Source organism: Schistocerca gregaria, unplaced genomic scaffold (assembly GCF_023897955.1).
Source record: "Schistocerca gregaria isolate iqSchGreg1 unplaced genomic scaffold, iqSchGreg1.2 ptg000180l, whole genome shotgun sequence".
NCBI lineage: Eukaryota > Metazoa > Arthropoda > Insecta > Orthoptera > Acrididae > Schistocerca > Schistocerca gregaria.
Genome location: NW_026061730.1, coordinates 10,884,755 through 10,903,919, shown reverse-complemented (window position 1 = coordinate 10,903,919; position 19,165 = coordinate 10,884,755). Strand labels below are relative to the sequence as shown.

Here is a 19,165-nt window from a genome sequence, read left to right as displayed (position 1 = left end):
TACGCAAAAGTGCCGCTAGGCGGCGCCTGTTTAGGTCAGTGGTAGAGCATTGGTCTAGTAAAGCAGGGGTCGTGAGTTCCATCCTCACAGGAGGAAGACGAATTTTGGAAATCAGTTGCGCATCGTGGCCGTATAGAAAGCAGTATCTGTGATGAGGAACAATTAGCGACAGGAGTATTATTAAGAATTACTCTCAGATGTGATTAAGGCGAATGGCGCAGATAAAGCATTTGCCAAAGCGGTGCGGCATAAGGTTGGACGAGGCAGTCTGAATTACTATTTATAGATGTATTTCTCACAAATCTCAGAGCCTCTCGCGGTCGTCGTCGTCGTCGTCGTCGTCGTCTTCGTCGTCGCCGCCGCCGCTTCTGCAGAAGTAGCAAATGGCCATCGTAGCAAATGCGGCGAGGAACACCCTGCCATCGATTCCGAATGCGCCAAGTGTGTGGTCTTGTTTTCCTGTCTATGTTTGGTCGGTCTCGTAAGAGGTTGAATGTAACGAATGGGTGGGGAAGAGTAAGGGGCAGCGGCTGTGTGGAACGAAAACACAATTCCTCAGGGGGTGTGAGCGTTTCGAAATGAGTCGTATATAAGTTATACTTGGTCGTCAGTGACCGTGTGGCCTAATGGATAAGGCGTCGGACTTCGGATCCGAAGATTGCAGGTTCGAATGCTGTCACGGTCGTGTTTTTCCATTTCTGAAATAGAAACATATCTTTTTAATGTAGCAATTGAGCAGTACGAAACCGTCTGAATGTTGCCGTTGAGCATTTTGTGCTTGGAGATGGTCTTGAGCTTGAAACACACACAACAAGACAGGTGTTAACTAGCGAAATGAACGGCAGAGTGGCCTCACCGCGAGGTGTGACTGGCACTTGCACATCTAAAACAACGTCGGAAAGTAACTCGTTCGGCTTTTGAGTCACATCAAGTATGTGTGTTAATTTTGACGCCGCTAGCTCTGCAGATTGTCATGCAATTCCTTTACCTCTCAGAAATGATTATGAAATAAAAGTGAAGTACGTGACGAGTGTGACGTTAGGAAAACATTAGGAAGCATGGAGAGATTCTGTATGGGACCACCCAATCCAAAAGATTACTGTGTGATCTGCTGCCAATCAGGTATCCACCGAGGCAGCACGGCTATCTCAGTCGGTAGAGCATGAGACTCTTATTCACAGGGTCATGGGTTCGAGCCCTACGCTGGCCGGAACGGAATTTTTTTCCGCTGCAGATGTAAATTACCGATTTTCTGATTAACGTGATGTAATGGAAATAGCAACTATAAATTTGCCTACGTCTCCATCAGTCGCAAGAAAACTGTATTTGAAGTGAAGGTGATTTTGTAGACATGTGTGAAAGTCATGTTCTGAAGTGCAAGTGGTTTTGGTTGGAGAGAACACGGCTACGTGTCAGATGTGTAGCCAAGCAGTAATGGGTCGCCATTGCTGCAAATATTAGTCGAAAATATGAAGTGTTGTCAGCTGAAGTCTGATGATTCAGACAACCATACGGACGAAGTACGCAAAAGTGCCGCTAGGCGGCGCCTGTTTAGGTCAGTGGTAGAGCATTGGTCTAGTAAAGCAGGGGTCGTGAGTTCCATCCTCACAGGAGGAAGACGAATTTTGGAAATCAGTTGCGCATCGTGGCCGTATAGAAAGCAGTATCTGTGATGAGGAACAATTAGCGACAGGAGTATTATTAAGAATTACTCTCAGATGTGATTAAGGCGAATGGCGCAGATAAAGCATTTGCCAAAGCGGTGCGGCATAAGGTTGGACGAGGCAGTCTGAATTACAATTTATAGATGTATTTCTCACAAATCTCAGAGCCTCTCGCGTTCGTCGTCGTCGCCGCCGCCGCTTCTGCAGAAGTAGCAAATGGCCATCGTAGCAAATGCGGCGAGGAACACCATGCCATCGATTCCGAATGCGCCAAGTGTGTGGTCTTGTTTTCCTGTCTATGTTTGGTCGGTCTCGTAAGAGGTTGAATGTAACGAATGGGTGGGGAAGAGTAAGGGGCAGCGGCTGTGTGGAACGAAAACACAATTCCTCAGGGGGTGTGAGCGTTTCGAAATGAGTCGTATATAAGTTATACTTGGTCGTCAGTGACCGTGTGGCCTAATGGATAAGGCGTCGGACTTCGGATCCGAAGATTGCAGGTTCGAATCCTGTCACGGTCGTGTTTTTCCATTTCTGAAATAGAAACATATCTTTTTAATGTAGCAATTGAGCAGTACGAAACCGTCTGAATGTTGCCGTTGAGCATTTTGTGCTTGGAGATGGTCTTGAGCTTGAAACACACACAACAAGACAGGTGTTAACTAGCGAAATGAACGGCAGAGTGGCCTCACCGCGAGGTGTGACTGGCACTTGCACATCTAAAACAACGTCGGAAAGTAACTCGTTCGGCTTTTGAGTCACATCAAGTATGTGTGTTAATTTTGACGCCGCTAGCTCTGCAGATTGTCATGCAATTCCTTTACCTCTCAGAAATGATTATGAAATAAAAGTGATGTACGTGACGAGTGTGACGTTAGGAAAACATTAGGAAGCATGGAGAGATTCTGTATGGGACCACCCAACCCAAACGATTACTGTGTGATCTGCTGCCAATCAGGTATCCACCGAGGCAGCCCGGCTAGCTCAGTCGGTAGAGCATGAGACTCTTATTCACAGGGTCGTGGGTTCGAGCCCTACGCTGGCCGGAACGGAATTTTTTTCCGCTGCAGATGTAAATTACCGATTTTCTGATTAACGTGATGTAATGGAAATAGCAACTATAAATTTGCCTACGTCTCCATCAGTCGCAAGAAAACTGTATTTGAAGTGAAGGTGATTTTGTAGACATGTGTGAAAGTCATGTTCTGAAGTGCAAGTGGTTTTGGTTGGAGAGAACACGGCTACGTGTCAGATGTGTAGCCAAGCAGTAATGGGTCGCCATTGCTGCAAATATTAGTCGAAAATATGAAGTGTTGTCAGCTGAAGTCTGATGATTCAGACAACCGTACGGACGAAGTACGCAAAAGTGCCGCTAGGCGGCGCCTGTTTAGGTCAGTGGTAGAGCATTGGTCTAGTAAAGCAGGGGTCGTGAGTTCCATCCTCACAGGAGGAAGACGAATTTTGGAAATCAGTTGCGCATCGTGGCCGTATAGAAAGCAGTATCTGTGATGAGGAACAATTAGCGACAGGAGTATTATTAAGAATTACTCTCAGATGTGATTAAGGCGAATGGCGCAGATAAAGCATTTGCCAAAGCAGTGCGGCATAAGGTTGGACGAGGCAGTCTGAATTACAATTTATAGATGTATTTCTCACAAATCTCAGAGCCTCTCGCGGTCGTCGTCGTCGTCGCCGCCGCCGCTTCTGCAGAAGTAGCAAATGGCCATCGTAGCAAATGCGGCGAGGAACACCATGCCATCGATTCCGAATGCGCCAAGTGTGTGGTCTTGTTTTCCTGTCTATGTTTGGTCGGTCTCGTAAAAGGTTGAATGTAACGAATGGGTGGGGAAGAGTAAGGGGCAGCGGCTGTGTGGAACGAAAACACAATTCCTCAGGGGGTGTGAGCGTTTCGAAATGAGTCGTATATAAGTTATACTTGGTCGTCAGTGACCGTGTGGCCTAATGGATAAGGCGTCGTACTTCGGATCCGAAGATTGCAGGTTCGAATCCTGTCACGGTCGTGTTTTTCCATTTCTGAAATAGAAACATATTTTTTAATGTAGCAATTGAGCAGTACGAAACCGTCTGAATGTTGCCGTTGAGCATTTTGTGCTTGGAGATGGTCTTGAGCTTGAAACACACACAACAAGACAGGTGTTAACTAGCGAAATGAACGGCAGAGTGGCCTCACCGCGAGGCGTGACTGGCACTTGCACATCTAAAACAACGTCGGAAAGTAACTCGTTCGGCTTTTGAGTCACATCAAGTATGTGTGTTAATTTTGACGCCGCTAGCTCTGCAGATTGTCATGCAATTCCTTTACCTCTCAGAAATGATTATGAAATAAAAGTGAAGTACGTGACGAGTGTGACGTTAGGAAAACATTAGGAAGCATGGAGAGATTCTGTATGGGACCACCCAACCCATACGATTACTGTGTGATCTGCTGCCCAGCAGGTATTCAACGAGGCAGCACGGCTAGCTCAGTCGGTAGAGCATGAGACTCTTATTCACAGGATCGTGGGTTCGAGCCCTACGCTGGGCGGAACGGAATTTTTTTCCGCTGCAGATGTAAATTACCGATTTTCCGATTAACGTGGTGTAATGGAAATAGCAACTTTAAAATTTGCCTACGTCTCCATCAGTCGCTAGAAAACTGTATTTGAAGTGAAGGTGATTTTGTAGACATGTGTGAAAGTCATGTTCTGAAGTGCAAGTGGTTTTGGTTGGAGAGAACACGGCTACGTGTCAGATGTGTAGCCAAGCAGTAATGGGTCGCAATAGCTGCAAATATTAGTCGAAAATATGAAGTGTTGTCAGCTGAAGTCTGATGATTCAGACGACCGTACGGACGAAGTACGCAAAAGTGCCGCTAGGCGGCGCCTGTTTAGGTCAGTGGTAGAGCATTGGTCTAGTAAAGCAGGGGTCGTGAGTTCCATCCTCACAGGAGGAAGACGAATTTTGGAAATCAGTTGCGCATCGTGGCCGTATAGCAAACAGTATCTGTGATGAGGAACAATTAGCGACAGGAGTATTATTAAGAATTACTCTCAGATGTGATTAAGGCGAATGGCGCAGATAAAGCATTTGCCAAAGCGGTGCGGCATAAGGTTGGACGAGGCAGTCTGAATTACATTTTATAGATGTATTTCTCACAAATCTCAGAGCCTCTCGCGGTCGTCGTCGTCGTCGTCGTCGTCGTCGTCGTCGTCGTCGTCGCCGCCGCCGCCGCTTCTGCAGAAGTAGCAAATGGCCATCGTAGCAAATGCGGCGAGGAACACCCTGCCATCGATTCCGAATGCGCCAAGTGTGTGGTCTTGTTTTCCTGTCTATGTTTGGTCGGTCTCGTAAGAGGTTGAATGTAACGAATGGGTGGGGAAGAGTAAGGGGCAGCGGCTGTGTGGAACGAAAACACAATTCCTCAGGGGGTGTGAGCGTTTCGAAATGAGTCATATATAAGTTATACTTGGTCGTCAGTGACCGTGTGGCCTAATGGATAAGGCGTCGGACTTCGGATCCGAAGATTGCAGGTTCGAATCCTGTCACGGTCGTGTTTTTCCATTTCTGAAAAAGAAACATATCTTTTTAATGTAGCAATTGAGCAGTACGAAACCGTCTGAATGTTGCCGTTGAGCATTTTGTGCTTGGAGATGGTCTTGAGCTTGAAACACACACAACAAGACAGGTGTTAACTAGCGAAATGAACGGCAGAGTGGCCTCACCGCGAGGTGTGACTGGCACTTGCACATCTAAAACAACGTCGGAAAGTAACTCGTTCGGCTTTTGAGTCACATCAAGTATGTGTGTTAATTTTGACGCCGCTAGCCCTGCAGATTGTCATGCAATTCCTTTACCTCTCAGAAATGATTATGAAATAAAAGTGAAGTACGTGACGAGTGTGACGTTAGGAAAACATTAGGAAGCATGGAGAGATTCTGTATGGGACCACCCAACCCAAACGATTACTGTGTGATCTGCTGCCCAGCAGGTATCCAACGAGGCAGCACGGCTAGCTCAGTCGGTAGATCATGAGACTCTTATTCACAGGGTCGTGTGTTCGAGCCCTACGCTGGGCGGAACGGAATTTTTTCCGCTGCAGATGTAAATAACCGATTTTCTGATTAACGTGATGTAATGGAAATAGCAACTTTAAAATTTGCCTACGTCTCCATCAGTCGCAAGTAAACTGTATTTGAAGGTGAAGGTGATTTTGTAGACATGTGTGAAAGTCATGTTCTGAAGTGCAGGTGGTTTTGTTTGGAGAGAATATCGGCTACGTGTCAGATGTGTAGCCAAGCAGTAATGGGTAGCCATAGCTGCTAATATTAGTCGAAAATATGAAGTGTTGTCAGCTGAAGTCTGATGATGCAGACGACCGTACGGACGAAGTACGCAAAAGTGCCGCTAGGCGGCGCATGTTTAGCTCAGTGGTAGAGCATTGGTCTAGTAAACCAGGGGTCGTGAGTTCCATCCTCACAGGAGGAAGACGAATCTTGGAAATCAGTTGCGCATCGTGGCCGTATAGAAAGCAGTATCTGTGATGAGGAACAATTAGCGACAGGCGTATTATTAAGAATTACTCTCAGATGTGATTAAGGCGAATGGCGCAGATAAAGCATTTGCCAAAGCGGTTTAGCATAAGGTGAGACGAGGCAGTCTGAATTAGATTTTATGGATGTATTTCTCACAAATCTCAGAGCCTCTAGCGGTCGTCGTCGGCGCCGCCGCCGCTTCTGCAGAAGTAGCAAATGGCCAGCGTAGCAAATGCGGCGAGGGACACCCTGCCATCGATTCCGAATGCGCAAAGTGTGTGGTCTTCTTTTCCTGTGTATGTTTGGTCGGTCTCGTAAGAGGTTGAATGTAACGAATGGGTGGAAAAGAGTAAGGGGCAGGGGCTGTGTGGAACGAAAACACAGTTCCTCAGGGGGTGTGAGCGTTTCGAAATGGGTCGTATATAAGTTACACTTGGTCGTCAGTGACCGTGTGGCCTAATGGATAAGGCGTCGGACTTCGGATCCGAAGATTGCAGTTTCGAATCCTGTCACGGTCGTGTTTTTCCATTTCTGAAAAAGAAACATACCGTTTTAATGTAGCAATTGAGCAGTACGAAACCGTCTGAATGTTGCTGTTGACCATTTTCTACTTGGAGATGGTCTTGAACCTGAAACACACACAACAAGACCGCTGTTAACTAGCGAAATGGTCGGCAGAGTGCCCTCACCGCGAGTTTTGACTGGCACTTGCACATCTAAAACAACGTCGGAAAGTAACTCGTTCGGCTTTTGAGTCACATCAAGTATGTGTGTTAATTTTGACGCCGCTAGCTCTGCAGATTGTCATGCAATTCCTTTACCTCTCAGAAATGATTATGAAATAAAAGTGAAGTACGTGACGAGTGTGACGTTAGGAAAACATTAGGAAGCATGGAGAGATTCTGTATGGGACCACCCAACCCAAACGATTACTGTGTGATCTGCTGCCCAGCAGGTATCCAACGAGGCAGCACGGCTAGCTCAGTCGGTAGGGCATGAGACTCTTATTCACAGGGTTGTGGGTTCGAGCCCTACGTTGGCCGGAACGGAATTTTTTTCCGCTGCAGATGTAAATTACCGATTTTCTGATTAACGTGATGTAATGGAAATAGCAACTATAAATTTGCCTACGTCTCCATCAGTCGCAAGAAAACTGTATTTGAAGTGAAGGTGATTTTGTAGACACGTGTGAAAGTCATGTTCTGAAGTGCAAGTGGTTTTGGTTGGAGAGAACACGGCTACGTGTCAGATGTGTAGCCAAGCAGTAATGGGTCGCCATTGCTGCAAATATTAGTCGAAAATATGAAGTGTTGTCAGCTGAAGTCTGATGATTCAGACAACCGTACGGACGAAGTACGCAAACGTGCCGCTAGGCGGCGCCTGTTTAGGTCAGTGGTAGAGCATTGGTCTAGTAAACCAGGGGTCGTGAGTTCCATCCTCACAGGAGGAAGACGAATTTTGGAAATCAGTTGCGCATCGTGGCCGTATAGCAAACAGTATCTGTGATGAGGAACAATTAGCGACAGGAGTATTATTAAGAATTACTGTCAGATGTGATTAAGGCGAATGGCGCAGATAAAGCATTTGCCAAAGCGGTGCGGCATAAGGTTGGACGAGGCAGTCTGAATTACATTTTATAGATGTATTTCTCACAAATCTCAGAGCCTCTCGCGGTCGTCGACGTCGTCGCCGCCGCCGCTTCTGCAGAAGTAGCAAATGGCCATCGTAGCAAATGCGGCGAGGAACACCCTGCCATCGATTCCGAATGCGCAAAGTGTGTGGTCTTGTTTTCCTGTCTATGTTTGGTCGGTCTCGTAAGAGGTTGAATGTAACGAATGGGTGGGGAAGAGTAAGGGGCAGCGGCTGTGTGGAACGAAAGCACAATTCCTCAGGGGATGTGAGCGTTTCGAGATGAGTCGTATATAAGTTATACTTGGTCGTCAGTGACCGTGTGGCCTAATGGATACAGTTCGGCGCTAGCGGCCGTGCGGAGCGGAGGTCCGATACTTCCGATTGTGCGGCGAGTGCGAGTGTTTGTTTACTTGTGGACTTAGTCTGCGCGCGGGCTAATAACAACGATCATGGCGAACAAGTACAGAAAAACTACACTACGATTCAATTTCTGTAAAGACTACGAAAGACCAAAGGCTTTAGCAGTGGAACGATTCATACGTGAGGACGTCAAGATACCGCCAAACGATATTGTCGGAATTCACCTGTCCATCGTTAGTCCCACGGTGTATGTTAAGATGGTAAATGACGCGGCGTGTGAGAGAATTCTACGGGCGACAAAAGCAGGTCTCCGATTTTGCCATAGTGACGGGAATGTCGGCACGGTAACTGTAGAACATGCTGGTCTGGGTGTACGGACAATACGTGTTTTTGAGCTGCCATTTGAGTTCCCGGCTGACGAAGTTATTGAGGCTCTTAAGCCATACGGCACGGTACATGGTCACACAGCAGAACGCTGGACACAATTCGCCACGTACCCCGTGCTTAACGGAGTGAGACAGATCACTATTGATCTTCAGAAGCATGTACCGTCCTATCTGACAATTGGTGGTTGTAGGGCGGTGGTGATTTACGATGGGCAACCACGTACATGTTCTGGCTGTGGCCAGGAGGGACACCTCAGGTCGAACTGTATGCAACGGCGGATTACGCAAGTGCCTTCAGATGTGCGGGAGCCGTCGCCAGAGATGACAGTACTACCGATCACCTATGCCAAAGCCCTCACTGCGTCCGCTGATGACCAAAAGGACACAGCCCCGGTGGAAGTTCCCGATGGCACTCTCCGAAACCTTGTAGCAGACGTCGGGATGACAGAGGATGCTGCTCCATCTAGCATACAATCTACGGCGACAACACCAGTTGACACCGAACTCCTACCAAGCACACCGATAGTACACGAAGCAGTTCCAGCCACTACGGATGCTGTTCCGTCTGGAACGCACTCTGTGACGACAACATCAGTTTCGACCGAACTCCCGCCAACTTCAACGATGGGACTCGAAACACTTCCAGTTCCTACGGATGCTTTTCTGTCGGGCAGCCGTGATTCCCTACAATCTGAGGACACGGAAGGAAGATCACGCAAACAACGTTCCCCGAAAAGGAGGAAACGGCGTCGTCGCACGACATCTCCTAGGGATGACTCCCCTTGCCCCGACGACGATGCGCCTGTGGAGCAAGACGACACAACAGCCTCTACGAAGCAGCATGAGGCAATGGAAACTGTTCGATCAGACCCGCAGCGGTCTGTCACATTGACGGTAGGGGGACGTGGTGATGCTGAAGAGGAACGACAACCAGTTGGCTCTCCAGACGCAGATGCTGTGGCTATGGACACGAATATATCACTGCCTGCAAAGATGTGGTATGACGATATTGAGGAGGCGCCGGACGTCATACAGAGGCAGCCGGCACTCACAAAGACGGCCTAGTAATTGCTGAAGGTGAAGAGAGAGGGGCGAGAGAACGTCTTCTAACTCAGCCCCCAGCGCCGATGCAGGGAGATATTGTTGCGCCTCGACAGAGTGGGATTCAACGCCATGCGAACCGTATTGCGACATTAAATATAAATGACGTGCGTTCACCAACCAAAATACACCTACTGAAGGAAACGATTTGGGCATCTGATGCGGATATTGCTTTGCTGCAGGAAGTCCACATAGCTGCACTCCCACACATCGCAGGCTACCAATCCTATTCGTCACATGGAGATCACAATGGGAGTGGGGTGGCAGTTTACGTGCGAGATGGCTTACCCGTGGAAAACGTGTGTTACCTTCCGTCGGCCCGGGGAATGGCTTTCACGACGTTTGGGACACGCATCAACAATCTTTATGCACCGTCGGGAAACAATCGGCGGCGGGAAAGGGCGCGATTTTATGCAGAAGATATTGCACCACTTTTCCATGGACGTTATGAATGTGTAATAATTGGTGGAGATTTCAACTGTGTTCTCAGCCAGAAAGACCAATGGCCGCAAGCAAACATCAGCCAGGAGTTGCGAATCGTTGTCAGCGACCTTGTACTTAGTGACACGTGGGAATTACGACATGGAGATGCACCGGGATACACCTATGTGACCAGTCATTCGGCGAGCAGATTAGATCGCATTTATATCTCACGGGCTCATGCAAATGATGTCCAGGACGCGGAACGCTGGCCATTGGCATTTTCCGATCACAGCGCTTACATCTGTACGGTGCTTCTTCCCCGTAGAGAGGTGTGGAACAGCAAGGCCCCGTGGAAATTAAACATTCAACATCTACATGATCCCGAATGTCGTCAACGGATCCTTGAGACATGGACGATGTGCGAGCGAAAGGTTGGAAGGTATGCGACGAAGCTTGATTGGTGGCTGACTTGTGCTAAACCGGCGCTTCGCCGTACGTTCATCTCATATAGCAGGGAGATGGCCGAATGGCGCCGCCGTACGACCGACTTTTATTTTGCAGCGCTGCGCGAACTGGACGATGATCCGCCGGGACCGGACGTCTGGATCGAACGCAAAAGGATAAAAGCTAAATTAGTGGCTTTAGCTCGGAAACATCTTCAGGGAACCATGGTGCGCGCCAGATGTCACGATACGATACGACACGAGATTCCTTCCATGCACCACGTCGTGAATGAACGAAAGCACCGACGACGCGTTTTGGTACGGGAGTTAATTACCCGCGAAGACCGAAGAGTGACGCGTCAAGCGGACATTGTCTCTGCATTCGTCGACCATTACCAACACATCTATCGGGAGGAAGCAGCCCGTGTTGATGACCTCGCACGTATAGCCACATACGTCTCCCGTACACTAACGGTGGAAGACGCTGGAACCTTATTGGAAGCTATTAGCTGTGAGGAAGTACATGATGCGATCGCAAAGGGTGCGTTGAATCGCTCCCCAGGCATTGATGGACTTCCTGCTGAATTTTATCGAGAATTTCGCAACGAAATGGCACCGCGATGGACGGAAATGTACAACGAGTTGTTAAATTCCGATGCACCTATTCCACCGGCTTTTATGGAAGGCCTCTTGGTGCCAGTACATAAACCGAAGCCAGGAATTACGATCACACATTATTGCCCCATTACCCTGCTTAATGCAGACTATAAGATCTTTGCACGGATGCTAGCGTCCCGATGTCGTATGTTAATTCGTGGCGTTCTCTCCCCAGAACAGACGACACCGGGTGGATCGGTGAATGTGCAAACAGCTACTAGCGAATGCCGTGATGTAATAGCGCTGGCGGAGGAGTGCCGGCTTAAAGCGGCGATGGTGGCGGTTGATTTTGACAGTGCTTTTGATAAGGTGCGCCACAACTATCTGTACGCTGTACTGGAACAAATGGGATTTCCAGACTGTTTTACTGGTCTCATTAGAAGGATTTATGGGAGCGCACAATCCTTGGTACACGTTAATGGGCGTATAGCAGGGCCCATTCAAATTCGACGTTCCATTCGCCAGGGCTGCCCTCCTTCGATGCTGCTGTTCGCGATAGCGTTGGAACCATTAATTGGGAGGCTAACAAATTCTCTTTCTGGGGTGGAACTGCGGGGCTACACCTTCAAATGTCGTGCTTATGCGGACGACCTCCTGCTGCTCGTTCGTTCTGAGGAAGAGGTGAAGACGGTTCTTGAACTGTTGTTGGACAACAGTGTGACGGCGGGTAGTGCAGTGAACATGAACAAATCGGCAGCAATGCCGGTTGGAAAGGGCCTTACGCCGGAAGAAATCAGTCCATTTCCTTATGTGCAACAATTCCGCTATCTCGGCATAGACTTTACCTCATCTGTGAAACATACTGCGGCAGTTAACTACCGACGTATTTTACAGACAACACGTACCATGGTCCGCCAACATCTCCTACGACGCCTTGATCCTTTGCAGCGAGTCGAATATCTGAACACTTATGTGGTTTCTCGAATGGTGCATATTTCGCAGATCCTGCCCCTACCACTCACGCTCGGGCATCGACTTCAATCAGCACTAGGCTTTTTTGTGATGATTGGGTCGCCCCTCAAGGTGCGATACGCAACGCTCACGCTCCCTACGGACAAGGGGGGACTCGGACTTACGAATGTTCGCTGCCGAGCGACGGCGCTCCTTCTAGCCACGATGTACAAGCAATGGCGTAGCGGGCGTGATTCCCTTACATCCCGCCTACTGGATCTCCTAGTTCCAGCGTCCCTCACACCTCCGGTGGCGGTGGGCAACATTACGCCACATTTTGCGCATGTATCAACATTTATCGTGGAACTTAGTTATATCAGAGACGAGCTTCCGCGCACGAGACCACCATGCGCGAAGGATTTTTATGTTTGGCTGCTACGACGGATAAGTCGTAATGTCATTGAACTGAAACACCCCACGTTGCATTGGCCGAAGATTTGGAGACATGTGCACCAAAAATTCTTTCCTACCTTCGTTCGGGCACTGTGGTTCTCTGTCACCTGTGGCAAGTTCAACACCAACCAACGACTCCATGCAATTGGACTAGTGGACACTCCACTGTGCCCGAAATGTCGCCAAGTGGATGACGACCATCACCGCTTAACTTGTATCGCGGTGGAGGACGTATGGCTCCTAGGACGACAGATGGTGGCTTGCTACCTCCGTGTGACCCCGCAACATATTACACCTGCTTCCTTCTTACATCCGGAGAGTGACTACTTTCCGGCGACTAAATCACAGTCGATCATCTGGGTCAAAGGTTGGACGATCGCGTACCTCTATGGGGATGCTGCCAAGTCGCGACTCGACTTTTGGTATTTCTTACAGCAAGCCCACTATGAGGTTCATAGATGGTCACACTATCGGAAAACCTTTGCCAACTATCTTCAGGCAGTCTTCCTCGACCCCCCACGCAGTTGGGATGTGCCGGGTGCAGTCGGTGTGCACATTTGACAGCTGATAATGAACCTCACGCTTCTCTCAACGCTCCATATGTAATGCACATACTATACCATGAAATGATCTACATGATCTACATGTTCCTTTTAACAGGGTGATTGTGGAAAATAAATAAATATAATAAATATAAACAACATCCCTGTATCCCTTTTCCTTTACATTTTGTGATTTATTGTACAATGATTTTCTTTTGTTTTTGTTTTAGCAGAGGATGCATTAAAAAAAAAAAAAAAAAAAGGTCAGTAGTGTGCTATGCTCTCATGTGGCCGATCTGCGTTAGATTCTACGTACCATGCGGTGCGGTTTCATTTTGTTTTTTTAATTGTATTAAAAATTGTAACGATTAAAAAAAAATGGATAAGGCGTCGGACTTCGGATCCGAAGATTGCAGGTTCGAATCCTGTCACGGTCGTGTTTTTCCAGTTCTGAAAAAGAAACATACCGTTTTAATGTAGCAATTGAGCAGTACGAAACCGTCTGAATGTTGCTGTTGACCATTTTGTACTTGGAGATGATCTTGAACCTGAAACACACACAACAAGACCGGTGTTAACTAGCGAAATGGTCGGCAGAGTGCCCTCACCGCGAGTTTTGACTGGCACTTGCACATCTAAAACAACGTCGGAAAGTAACTCGTTCGGCTTTTGAGTCACATCAAGTATGTGTGTTAATTTTGACGCCGCTAGCTCTGCAGATTGTCATGCAATTCCTTTACCTCTCAGAAATGATTATGAAATAAAAGTGAAGTACGTGACGAGTGTGACGTTAGGAAAACATTAGGGAGCATGGAGAGATTCTGTATGGGACCACCCAACCCAAACGATTACTGTGTGATCTGCTGCCCAGCAGGTATCCAACGAGGCAGCACGGCTAGCTCAGTCGGTAGAGCATGAGACTCTTATTCACAGGGTCGTGGGTTCGAGCCCTACGCTGGCCGGAACGGAATTTTTTTCCGCTGCAGATGTAAATTACCGATTTTCTGATTAACGTGATGTAATGGAAATAGCAACTATAAATTTGCCTACGTCTCCATCAGTCGCAAGAAAACTGTATTTGAAGTGAAGGTGATTTTGTAGACATGTGTGAAAGTCATGTTCTGAAGTGCAAGTGGTTTTGGTTGGAGAGAACACGGCTACGTGTCAGATGTGTAGCCAAGCAGTAATGGGTCGCCATTGCTGCAAATATTAGTCGAAAATATGAAGTGTTGTCAGCTGAAGTCTGATGATTCAGACAACCGTACGGACGAAGTACGCAAACGTGCCGCTAGGCGGCGCCTGTTTAGGTCAGTGGTAGAGCATTGGTCTAGTAAACCAGGGGTCGTGAGTTCCATCCTCACAGGAGGAAGACGAATTTTGGAAATCAGTTGCGCATCGTGGCCGTATAGCAAACAGTATCTGTGATGAGGAACAATTAGCGACAGGAGTATTATTAAGAATTACTCTCAGATGTGATTAAGGCGAATGGCGCAGATAAAGCATTTGCCAAAGCGGTGCGGCATAATGTTGGACGAGGCAGTCTGAATTAGATTTTATAAATGTATTTCTCACAAATCTCAGAGCCTCTCGCGGTCGTCGTCGTCGTCATCGTCGTCGTCGCCGCCGCCGCCGCCGCCGCCGCCGCCGCTTCTGCAGAAGTAGCAAATGGCCATCGTAGCAAATGCGGCGAGGGACACCCTGCCATCGATTCCGAATGCGCAAAGTGTGTGGTCTTCTTTTCCTGTGTATGTTTGGTCGGTCTCGTAAGAGGTTGAATGTAACGAATGGGTGGAAAAGAGTAAGGGGCAGGGGCTGTGTGGAACGAAAACACAGTTCCTCAGGGGGTGTGAGCGTTTCGAAATGGGTCGTATATAAGTTACACTTGGTCGTCAGTGACCGTGTGGCCTAATGGATAAGGCGTCGGACTTCGGATCCGAAGATTGCAGGTTCGAGTCCTGTCACGGTCGTGTTTTTCCATTTCTGAAAAAGCAACATACCGTTTTAATGTAGCAATTGAGCAGTACGAAACCGTCTGAATGTTGCTGTTGACCATTTTGTGTATGGAGATGGTCTTGAGCTTGAACACACACAACAAGACCGGTGTTAACTAGCGAAATGGTCGGCAGAGTGGCCTCACCGCGAGGTGTGACTGGCACTTGCACATCTAAAACAACGTCGGAAAGTAACTCGTTCGACTTTTGAGTCACATCAAGTATGTGTGTTAATTTTGACGCCGCTAGCTCTGCAGATTTTCATGCAATTCCTTTACCTCTCAGAAGTGAATATGATATGAAAGTGAAGTACGTGACGAGTGTGACGTTAGGAAAACATTAGGCAGCATGGAGAGATTCTGTATGGGACCAACCAACCCAAACGAGTACTGTGTGATCTGATGCCCAACAGGTATCCAACGAGGCAGCACGGCTTGCTCAGTCGTCAGAGCATGAGACTCTTATTCACAGGGTCGTGGGTTCGAGCCCTACGCTGGCCGGAACGGAATTTTTCTCCGCTGCAGATGTAAATTACCGATTTTCAGATTAACGTGATGTAATGGAAATAGCAACTTTAAAATTTGCCTACGTCTCAATCAGTCGCAAGAAAACTGTATTTGAAGGTGAAGGTGATTTCGTAGACATGTGTGAAAGTCATGTTCTGAAGTGCAGGTGGTTTTGGTTGGAGAGAATATCGGCTACGTGTCAGATGTGTAGCCAAGCAGTAATGGGTCGGCATAGCTGCTAATATTAATCGAAAATATGAAGTGTTGTCAGCTGAAGTCTGACGATTCAGACGACCATACGGACGAAGTACGCAAAAGTGCCGCTATGCGGCGCCTGTTTCGCTCTGTGGTAAAGCATTGGTCTAGTAAACCAGGGGTCGTGAGTTCCATCCTCACAGGAGGAAGACGAATCTTGGAAATCAGTTGCGCGTCGTGGCCTTATAGCAAACAGTATCTGTGATGAGGAACAATTTGCGACAGGAGTATTATTAAGAATTACTCTCAGATGTGATTAAGGCGAATGGCGCAGATAAAGCATTTGCCAAAGCGGTATAGCATAAGGTGGGACGAGGCAGTCTAAATTACATTTTATAGATGTATTTCTCACAAATCTCTGAGCCTCTCGCGGTCGTCGTCGTCGTCGTCGTCGTCGCTTCTGCAGAAGTAGCAAAAGGCCATCGTAGCAAATGCGGCGAGGGACACCCTGCCATCGATTCCGAATGCGCAAAGTGTGTGGTATTGTTTTCCTGTCTATGTTTGGTCGGTCTCGTAAGAGGTTGAATGTAACGAATGGGTGGGAAAGAGTAAGGGGCAGCGGCTGTGTGGAACGAAAGCACAATTCCTCAGGGGGTGTGAGCGTTTCGAGATGAGTCGTATATAAGTTATACTTGGTCGTCAGTGACCGTGTGGCCTAATCGATAAGGCATCGGACTTCGGATCCGAAGATTGCAGGTTCGAATCCTGTCACGGTGGTGTTTTTCCAGTTCTGAAAAAGAAACATACCGGTTTAATGTAGCAATTGAGCAGTACGAAACCGTCTGAATGTTGCTGTTGACCATTTTGTACTTGGAGATGATCTTGAACCTGAAACACACACAACAAGACCGGTGTTAACTAGGGAAATGGTCGGCAGAGTGCCCTCACCGCGAGTTTTGACTGGCACTTGCACATCTAAAACAACGTCGGAAAGTAACTCGTTCGGCTTTTGAGTCACATCAAGTATGTGTGTTAATTTTGACGCCGCTAGCTCTGCAGATTGTCATGCAATTCCTTTACCTCTCAGAAATGATTATGAAATAAAAGTGAAGTACGTGACGAGTGTGACGTTAGGAAAACATTAGGGAGCATGGAGAGATTCTGTATGGGACCACCCAACCCAAACGATTACTGTGTGATCTGCTGCCCAGCAGGTATCCAACGAGGCAGCACGGCTAGCTCAGTCGGTAGAGCATGAGACTCTTATTCACAGGGTCGTGGGTTCGAGCCCTACGCTGGCTGGAACGGATTTTTTTTCCGCTGCAGATGTAAATTACCGATTTTCTGATTAACGTGATGTAATGGAAATAGCAACTATAAATTTGCCTACGTCTCCATCAGTCGCAAGAAAACTGTATTTGAAGTGAAGGTGATTTTGTAGACATGTGTGAAAGTCATGTTCTGAAGTGCAAGTGGTTTTGGTTGGAGAGAACACGGCTACGTGTCAGATGTGTAGCCAAGCAGTAATGGGTCGCCATTGCTGCAAATATTAGTCGAAAATATGAAGTGTTGTCAGCTGAAGTCTGATGATTCAGACAACCGTACGGACGAAGTACGCAAACGTGCCGCTAGGCGGCGCCTGTTTAGGTCAGTGGTAGAGCATTGGTCTAGTAAACCAGGGGTCGTGAGTTCCATCCTCACAGGAGGAAGACGAATTTTGGAAATCAGTTGCGCATCGTGGCCGTATAGCAAACAGTATCTGTGATGAGGAACAATTAGCGACAGGAGTATTATTAAGAATTACTCTCAGATGTGATTAAGGCGAATGGCGCAGATAAAGCATTTGCCAAAGCTGTGCGGTATAATGTTGGACGAAGCAGTCTGAATTACATTTTATAGATGTATTTCTCACAAATCTCAGAGCCTCTCGCGGTCGTCGTCGTCGTCGTCGTCGTCGTCGCCGCCGCTGCCGCTTCTGCAGAAGTAGCAAATGGCCATCGTAGCAAATGCGGCGAGGAACACCCTGCCATCGATTCCGAATGCGCAAAGTGTGTGGTCTTCTTTTCCTGTCTATGTTTGGTCGGTCTCGTAAGAGGTTGAATGTAACGAATGGGTGGAAAAGAGTAAGGGGCAGGGGCTGTGTGGAACGAAAACACAGTTCCTCAGGGGGTGTGAGCGTTTCGAAATAAGTCGTATATAAGTTATACTTGGTCGTATGTGACCGTGTGGCCTAATGGATAAGGCGTCGGACTTCGGATCCGAAGATTGCAGGTTCGAATCCTGTCACGGTCGTGTTTTTCCATTTCTGAAAAAGCAACATACCGTTTTAATGTAGCAATTGAGCAGTACGAAACCGTCTGAATGTTGCTGTTGACCATTTTGTGTATGGAGATGGTCTTGAGCTTGAACACACACAACAAGACCGGTGTTAACTAGCGAAATGGTCGGCAGAGTGGCCTCACCGCGAGGTGTGACTGGCACTTGCACATCTAAAACAACGTCGGAAAGTAACTCGTTCGACTTTTGAGTCACATCAAGTATGTGTGTTAATTTTGACGCCGCTAGCTCTGCAGATTTTCATGCAAATCCTTTACCTCTCAGAAGTGAATATGATATAAAAGTGAAGTACGTGACGAGTGTGACGTTAGGAAAACATTAGGCAGCATGGAGAGATTCTGTATGGGACCAACCAACCCAAACGAGTACTGTGTGATCTGCTGCCCAGTATGTATCCAACGAGGCAGCACGGCTAGCTCAGTCGGTAGATCTTGAGACTCTTATTCGCAGGGTCGTGTGTTCGAGCCCTACGCTGGGCGGAACGGAATTTTTTCCGCTGCAGATGTAAATAACCGATTTTCTGATTAACGTGATGTAATGGAAATAGCAACTTTAAAATTTGCCTACGTCTCAATCAGTCGCAAGAAAACTGTATTTGAAGGTGAAGGTGATTTCGTAGACATGTGTGAAAGTCATGTTCTGAAGTGCAGGTGGTTTTGTTTGGAGAGAACACGGCTACGTGTCAGATGTGTAGCCAAGCAGTAATGGGTCGGCATAGCTGCTAATATTAGTCGAAAATATGAAGTGTTGTCAGCTATAGTCTGATGATTCAGACGACCATACGGACGAAGTACGCAAAAGTGCCGCTAGGCGGCGCCTGTTTCGCTCTGTGGTAGAGCATTGGTCTAGTAAACCAGGGGTCGTGAGTTCCATCCTCACAGGAGGAAGACGAATCTTGGAAATCAGTTGCGCGTCGTGGCCGTATAGAAAGCAGTATCTGTGATGAGGAACAATTAGCGACAGGCGTATTATTAAGAATTACTCTCAGATGTGATTAAGGCGAATGGCGCAGATAAAGCATTTGCCAAAGCGGTATAGCATAAGGTGGGACGAGG

General features: G+C 47.7%; 12 non-coding genes across 12 annotated transcripts; all 12 read left to right on the top strand.

Moving 5' to 3' along the window:
* The first annotated feature begins 612 nt into the window (after window positions 1-612).
* Trnar-ucg (transfer RNA arginine (anticodon UCG)) lies at window positions 613-685 on the top strand. Its single transcript has one exon. It is a non-coding gene; the product is annotated as a tRNA-Arg (tRNA).
* A 1,424-nt stretch (window positions 686-2,109) lies between these two features.
* Trnar-ucg (transfer RNA arginine (anticodon UCG)) lies at window positions 2,110-2,182 on the top strand. The gene has a single exon. It is a non-coding gene; the product is annotated as a tRNA-Arg (tRNA).
* Window positions 2,183-2,634: 452 nt separating this feature from the next.
* On the top strand, window positions 2,635-2,707 carry Trnak-cuu (transfer RNA lysine (anticodon CUU)). The gene has a single exon. It is a non-coding gene; the product is annotated as a tRNA-Lys (tRNA).
* Window positions 2,708-3,609: 902 nt separating this feature from the next.
* On the top strand, window positions 3,610-3,682 carry Trnar-ucg (transfer RNA arginine (anticodon UCG)). Its single transcript has one exon. It is a non-coding gene; the product is annotated as a tRNA-Arg (tRNA).
* A 451-nt stretch (window positions 3,683-4,133) lies between these two features.
* Trnak-cuu (transfer RNA lysine (anticodon CUU)) lies at window positions 4,134-4,206 on the top strand. Its single transcript has one exon. It is a non-coding gene; the product is annotated as a tRNA-Lys (tRNA).
* A 933-nt stretch (window positions 4,207-5,139) lies between these two features.
* Trnar-ucg (transfer RNA arginine (anticodon UCG)) lies at window positions 5,140-5,212 on the top strand. The gene has a single exon. It is a non-coding gene; the product is annotated as a tRNA-Arg (tRNA).
* A 1,426-nt stretch (window positions 5,213-6,638) lies between these two features.
* Window positions 6,639-6,711, top strand: Trnar-ucg (transfer RNA arginine (anticodon UCG)). The gene has a single exon. It is a non-coding gene; the product is annotated as a tRNA-Arg (tRNA).
* Window positions 6,712-13,966: 7,255 nt separating this feature from the next.
* Trnak-cuu (transfer RNA lysine (anticodon CUU)) lies at window positions 13,967-14,043 on the top strand. The gene has a single exon. It is a non-coding gene; the product is annotated as a tRNA-Lys (tRNA).
* Window positions 14,044-14,975: 932 nt separating this feature from the next.
* Window positions 14,976-15,048, top strand: Trnar-ucg (transfer RNA arginine (anticodon UCG)). The gene has a single exon. It is a non-coding gene; the product is annotated as a tRNA-Arg (tRNA).
* A 1,429-nt stretch (window positions 15,049-16,477) lies between these two features.
* Window positions 16,478-16,550, top strand: Trnar-ucg (transfer RNA arginine (anticodon UCG)). Its single transcript has one exon. It is a non-coding gene; the product is annotated as a tRNA-Arg (tRNA).
* A 451-nt stretch (window positions 16,551-17,001) lies between these two features.
* On the top strand, window positions 17,002-17,075 carry Trnak-cuu (transfer RNA lysine (anticodon CUU)). The gene has a single exon. It is a non-coding gene; the product is annotated as a tRNA-Lys (tRNA).
* A 917-nt stretch (window positions 17,076-17,992) lies between these two features.
* Trnar-ucg (transfer RNA arginine (anticodon UCG)) lies at window positions 17,993-18,065 on the top strand. The gene has a single exon. It is a non-coding gene; the product is annotated as a tRNA-Arg (tRNA).
* Window positions 18,066-19,165: the final 1,100 nt, after the last annotated feature.